We start from the raw sequence: 7,071 nt of genomic DNA on the forward strand, positions 1-7,071 counted from the left end.
AAACATTATTTTCATTCTTCACTTAACCTTGGCCTGTTGCAAACTTGTACAGCAAATGTTAAGCTTTAATAAATGAACAGAAAATCCTTGCAACTTCTGAATGTGTACCCAAGTACTCTCTGTGACTTCCCGATCTTGATGTCAGAGGTGTTTCTTTGCCTGAAGGTCTTTGTATCTAAAAGTGTAGGAAATATATGGATTTAGAGCACATTATTCCCTGCAGGGCAAATTCTCACCCTTGATCCCCTGGGAAAAATCTAATACACACGATTCATTGTCATCATCGTATGAAGCAAGTAGTGTTCCAGAAAAAGCTCAGTGCAGTCAAATAGCCTTTCATCTGTGACAATTTCTCCAAATAATTTGTTATCATTTATCCCTTCTATAACATTTATTTTCTCATCCACCATTAGTATAGAGTTTTAAAGCAAAATAAATCAGACTTGAAAAAAGCATAGGGAATAACATAAGGAATATCCATTAGTTTGCCACCGAACTTAACAACAAAAACATTTTGCAGATACGACCGTGTGTTCCTTACACATCCTCTTGCCACCTGTCTTCCCTCAAGCCCCATTCTCCTCAGTCTGACGTTATTCCCTGGACACCTTTATATTTCTACTAATACATGTATGGGTATTCGTTAGGATAAAGATGAAACTGTTGTAGCAACAGAAGCTCAAAATATACCAGCTTGAATAAGATAGAAATGTATTTCTGCTCCAAAACTCCTTTAGTTTCCTTCTTTTTTTTTTTTTTTTTTTTCCCCTCAGTACCCACTACAGCGTTATCCTTGTCTGCAGGTTTGAGGATGGATCTGCTCCCAGGGAGGGCGAGACAGGTGCACCTAGGTTGTCGGAAGTTGCACGCATCACTTCTGCCGGTACGTGTTAGCCTAACCCAGGCCACATGGACTCTCCCAGATGCCAGAGACCATGAGAAGAAGAAGAGAAAGGGCTTGGAGAAGGATGGACCACTCACCATTTACTGGAATAAACAATATTGCAGTCCATGTTTTAACACTTCATTTTCATCATGTCACACTGTCAGTAACTGAATAACAGCTACCCACAGGTATCAGAATTTATCCCTGGAACCTAGAAATGGTCTTTGCAGATGGGAGCGAAGCAGGTCTTTGCAGAAGGGGTCAAGTTAGGGATCTTGAGATGGGAAGAATTTCCTGAATTGTCCTACTAGACACTAAATACACCTTATCCTTATCAAAGAGACAGAGGGAGGTTTTACTCACACAGCAGAGGAAGAGGCAGAGCTGGAACAGACAAGGAAGAGATTCTCCGCAAGAGCCTCTGGCACGGGCAGCCCTTCGAACACCTCCGTGTGTGCCCAGTGAAAGTGATTTCCGACTCCGGCCTCCAGAACTGTGAGAGAATAAATTCGTTATTTTAAGCCACCAAATGTGTGGCAAGTTGTTACAGGGAAGGAATAAAGTTCTCTGAGTCTTTCTTTTTTTACCCAACATTATGATTTTGAGGCCTTTCCATATTGATACATGTAGTTATGGTTAATTCACTTTCTTACACAAACAGGTTAACAGATTTCCAAGGTGTTTTTTTTTTTTTCTCCAATTTATCATTATTCCAAAAAAAAAAAAAAAAAAAAGTCCTGCTGCTATAAAAATTCTTGTACATGTTGTCTGGTCTAAACGTGAAGATTTTGCTAGAACATGCACCTGGAAATGGAGCACTCAGTTTGCAGGGTATGTAGGTCTCTAACTTGAATAGGTGTTTCAATTGCTCTCCGAAGAGCAGTAGCATATAAGTGTTCTCCTAATCCCCTGACAACAATAGGTATTAACAGACTTTTAAATTATTGCCAGTCTGATGGGCATAAATAGGTATCTCATTGCTTTTTAAATTTCCATTTCTATCTGTGAAGTCGAGAATCTTTTTCTATCGAGCTAAGCCAGTCCAATAAAGACTGGTCCAGGTTTTGAAGACTGGCAAGAAGAAAGCCTAGACAAATTCACGTTGCTTTCACTTAATTTTACCACCACTTGGGCAAACAATCAGGGCAAAGGCTTAGGAGATAGAATCCAAAGGGCACTGCCATTAGGCAAGTCCTGACTATACCACAGGTGCCTAGTCAACACTCTGTCATCCGGTATGTGGCAGGCCTGGCACAGCCCAACACACACATGTTTATTGCCTTAATACAGAATTTTCTTAAAATACAGATTTTAAATGTATTACTTAGAACAAATGAGTTTTTATTTTCTGATGTTTTTCATATTTTATCTTATCATATTTTCTGACCATTAAAGAACCACTGGGATGAGGTTGAAATAACAAGAAACTTCCCAGAATGGGGCTATGTCATCAAAATAATAAAGCCAATATTGAACCTGGTTAGGTGTGTTCAGACAGTATATTGAGAATGCAGATTTAGGGTGGGTGTGCTGGTTCACGTCTGTCATTCCAACACTTTGGGAGGCCAAGGCAGGTGTATATCACCTGAGGTCAGAAGTTCGAGACCAGTCTGGGCCAACATGGTGAAACCCATCTCTAGTAAAAACACAAAGATTATCCAGGCACGGTGGGTGCCTGTAATTCCAGCTACTCAGGAGGCTGAGGCAGGAGAATCACTTGAATCTGGGAGGCGGAGGTTACAGTGAGCCGAGCTCATGCCATTGCATGCCAGCCTGGGCAACAGAGCAAGACTCCATCTCAAAAAAAAAAAAAAAATGCAAATTTAAAAAGAAAACTTAAAGGAAAGTCAAGCATGATCCCACTATCTGAGATGATGACCGAAGCTGGTGCTATTTAGAAAGGCAACGTGCTGTCAAAATCACATGTGATCTCTATGAAAAGGAAAAGGGGAAAGTGTCTGCAGCTTCTATCATGGGAGACAGAATGCCTGGTTCTGCTCAGATTCTCAGAGGGTATATTTTTAGATGAGAAGGAGAATACTAAGGATGCATGACCAGCACTCCTAGAATCCAAACATGTCCCTGGGGAATGGCATGGATTAGTGCCATCCTCAAGATGGGGGGAGGGGGATGCTGCAACATCAGTGGTTTCTAACACATTCCCGTCTAATCCTCTGCAGTCAGACCTCTGCAAAAGCCAGATGGATAAAGGGAGATGTCAGTGGGTTATCCCCACAAACTTAACCAGGTTGTAACTTCAATGGTAGCTGCTATGCCAGATGTAGTATGTTTATTAGAGCAGATTACACAGTCCTGGGCATGTGGTACACAGCTATACATATGACCGACATACTCCTTTTCATACCCATCAATAAAGGGAATCCAAAGAAGTTCACATTCACATGGGATGGATAGTAGCACACATTTGCAGTCTTGCCCAGGTTTTGGTTAATTTTCTTGTTCTCCATTGTAATATAATCTGAAGGGTCCTGGACCATCCGGACATTCCACAGATAATCAATTGCATGGATCCATAGATTGGTGACACTATGCTAATTGGACCTAACGAGAAAGCAGTGGTAAGTGATCTGAATCCTTTAGTGAGAAACTTACATTACAGGAAATGTGAGACAAACCCTTAAAAGACTCAGGTACCTGCTTCATTTGGGGAGTTTTTAGAAATTCAGTGGTCTGAGGCATACTACAGCATCCTCTCGAAAATGAAGAACAAGATACTGCATTTTGTACATTGTACCATTAAAACAAAGCGCAATGCTTGACAGGTCTGTGGAAAGCAGCATATTCCACGCTTGTCATACGAATCTATGTATCTAGAGACATGAAAGGCTGATGGCTCCGACTGGGGTGAGCAGTTAGTTAATGGATTCTGTAGCAAGTCCAGGCTGCAGTACAAACAGCCCGATGCCCGTCCCCCAATACCTAGCAGTTCTCACAGTTCTCGAGTTATCTGTGGTAGAAAAAGGAACCCTATGGACTTTCTGATGAGCCCCTATAGGAGAGTCGCTATGAAAACCCTTAGAGTTCTACAACCAGGCCATGCAAGCTCCCACAAAGAACCACACATCATTCACAAAGCACCCCAGGTGTGCTACTGAGCTCTGGTCAAAACCGAGCATCTGGTCAAGACATATCAAGTGATTATGCAGTCGGAATGGCCATCCTGAACTGGGCAAGTCGTAAGGTGGTGTGGCCCCAACAGCAAGAGGGGGTCATTGCAAAATGAAAGTTGTACGTGAGACATGGAAGTTCTCAGGAGGAACGCTAGGCTGGTTTGCATATGAAAATTAATCAAGGTTACACCTATCTGTATATTAATAAAGGACAAAAACCATGTGACCATTTCAAGAGATGCAGAAAAAAGCATTTGACAAAATCCAACACCCTTTCATGATAAAAACACTTAACAGACTGGGGTTACAAGGGAATTTCCACAACCTGATACAGTTAAAGGCATCAAGTAAAAACTCACAACGAACATCCTTAAAGGTAAAAGATGAAATACTTCCCCCTAACATCAAGAACCAGATGAGGATATCTGCTTTCATGACTTTTCCTTACACTGGAGGGTTTGGCCAGGGTAATTAGGCAAGGAAAAGAAAGAAAAGGCATCCAGATTGGAAAGGAAGTAAAATAATCTATTCACAGGTGACATGAACTTGAATACAGAAAATCCTGAAGAATCCACAGAAAGCTAACAAATGAATTTAGCAAGGTCATAGGGTACAAAATCAATATACAAAAATCAGCTGTATTTCTATACACTAGCAATGAACTCCAGTCTGGGCGACAGGGTAAGACTCCATCTCAAAAGAAAAAAGAAAAAAGAAGAAGAATGCAGATTTAAAAAGAAAACTTAGAAAGTCAAGCATAATCCCACCATCCAAGATGATGACTGAAGATGATGACCGATCATTTTCTTATTTTCATCTGAAAATTAAAATAAGAAAAAAATTCCATTTACAGTAGCATAAAATATACTTAGGATAATTTAACAAAAGAAATATAAAACTGTGCACTAAAAACTGCAGAACAGTGTTCAGATATATTAAAGATGACCTAAATAAGTGGAAAGAAATCCTGCATTCATGGACCAGAAGAATGAATACTGTGATGATGGCAATATTCCCCAAGTCAATCTACAGATTCAACACAATCTTTATCAAGATCCCAACTGCCCTTTTTTTCCCCCTTTTTGCAGAAACAGACAAGCTGATCCCAAAATTCACATAGAAATGCAAAGGGCCCAAAATAACTAAAACAACTTTGAAAGAAGAAGAACAAAGTGGGAAGACTCACACTTCCCAATTTTAAAACTTGCTACAAAGCTACAATAATCAAGACAGAGTGGTACTTCCATAAGGATAGAGATTTAGATCAGTTAAATAGAACTGAGTGTCCAAAAATAAATCCTTACATTTGTGGTTGGGTAATGCCTGAAAAATGTGCTAAGACAATTCAGTGGGGGAAAGAAGAGCTTTTTCAACAAATGATTCTGGGACAACTGAATATCTAGATGCAAAAAAAAAAAAAAAAAAAAAAAAAGGATTTGACCCCCTACTTCTCACTATCCATAAAAATGAACACAAAAGGGATCAAAGACCTAAATGTAGGTGCTAAAACTGTAAAACTGTGAGAAAGATACAAAAACTTAGGTCTCCATGACCTGAAGGGTTAGGCAATAGTTTCTTTTTCCCCAGAAACAGTCTGGTTGACCTTAAAAGAGCCTGCTTCACACAGCGTTAAAGATCAGTTTCACACTTCATGCATCACTCTTGAAATACGCAAGGCTGCCTATGCTATCCTTGTAACACAACTCTCGCTGCAGCTGAAATGAACACACTTAGGTGGTGTCCACACACACGCATAGAGCGTGGTCGCAGCCACTCACAAAGCCTGAATCAGTCTCTTCAAATCCTACATGTGCTTCAGCTTAGATAGTCACTGAGAACAGCAACCTCTCGGGGTAAGCCAGAAACAGTACCAGTCATGCTGATCCTGAAACTGTTTCAAATATAGCCTGGAGCGTTTAATACCTTTATAAACAGAAATGAAACTGGGTTTAAATAACGACCCAAACCAGATGGCACAAATGTTCTGTTCTCTTCAGAAACTGAAAGAGGAACAAAAAAAAAGAGACTCCTTCCCGAGGGAGCAGGTGCAGCCGCTGGGGAGCATCGGGGCTTTTCCTGAGCGCTGCAGACACCTACAGCCTGGGACCACGTGCTGCTCAGAATGCTCCTTCTCTGATTTGTAAGCAATTAATATGGCTGTGACAGCAACAATCTGGACACAGCTATGCAGCATTCTCAATACAATTCTACTTCCTAGCTCTAGTACTTGCTGAAATGTGCAACAACATATTATATAAATCAACTAAAATTCGTTGAGTGTTTACTGTGAGCCAGAGACGGTTGTAACAGTATTAACTCATTTAATCCTTACAACAATCTTATGAGATGGATTCATTTTTCCAAAAATGTACATTGAAACCCAAACAAGTTAAGTAATATGCCCAATTCATAGAGCTTCTCACCAGAGTTTGGATTCAGGTCATCTGACTCCATAAGCCAGGTGTTTAGCCCTTACTCTCTTTTGCCAAACTGCCAGAATTACATTTAAAAAAAAAACAAAAAACTGTAAAATGATGAAATCATCCATTCCTTGGTGTATTTGTTTTCTATTGTCACTGTGACAAATCACCAAAAATTTAGTGACTTTTAAAATAACACAAATTTATTTATGTACAAATTTTGAAGATCAGAGGTTGGGGCTAAAATCAAAGTGTTGGCAGAGCTTCATTCCTTCTTGAGGCTCTAATGGAGAAGCTATTTCTTTACCTTTTGCAGCTTCTAAAGGTCGCCTACATTCATTAGCTGGTGGCCCCCTCCTCCATCCTCAAAGCTCATCACTACAACCTCTGATTTTGTTGTTGCATCTCCTTTCTCACCCTGACTCTCCTGCCATTCTCTTATCAGGACCCCTGTGATTACACTGGGTCCCACTGAATAATCTGGGACAACCTCCCTAGACCAAGTCCCTTAACTCAGTCACATCTGCAAAGTCCTCTTGCCATATAAGGTAACAGATTCACAGGTTCCAGACCCTGGGATATGGACATCTTTTGGGGTTGGTCATTATTCTAACACAAATAAGGAACTAATAAG

At 40.4% G+C, this 7,071-nt stretch overlaps 1 long non-coding RNA gene across 2 annotated transcripts; it reads right to left on the minus strand.

The window, feature by feature from the left end:
- Positions 1–377: 377 nt before the first annotated feature.
- On the minus strand, positions 378–5,904 carry LOC140712481 (uncharacterized). Of its 2 annotated transcripts, none has more exons than XR_012094087.1 (4): positions 3,542–5,904; positions 3,289–3,448; positions 1,691–1,795; positions 378–1,379 (listed from the first exon to the last, which is right to left on the minus strand). It is a non-coding gene; the product is annotated as an uncharacterized lncRNA (long non-coding RNA). The 2 variants fall into 2 exon arrangements; XR_012094086.1 differs by having other exon boundaries at positions 3,252–3,448.
- Between the last annotated feature and the right edge of the window lie 1,167 nt (positions 5,905–7,071).

This window comes from Chlorocebus sabaeus, chromosome 9, assembly GCF_047675955.1.
Source record: "Chlorocebus sabaeus isolate Y175 chromosome 9, mChlSab1.0.hap1, whole genome shotgun sequence".
Classification (NCBI taxonomy): domain Eukaryota; kingdom Metazoa; phylum Chordata; class Mammalia; order Primates; family Cercopithecidae; genus Chlorocebus; species Chlorocebus sabaeus.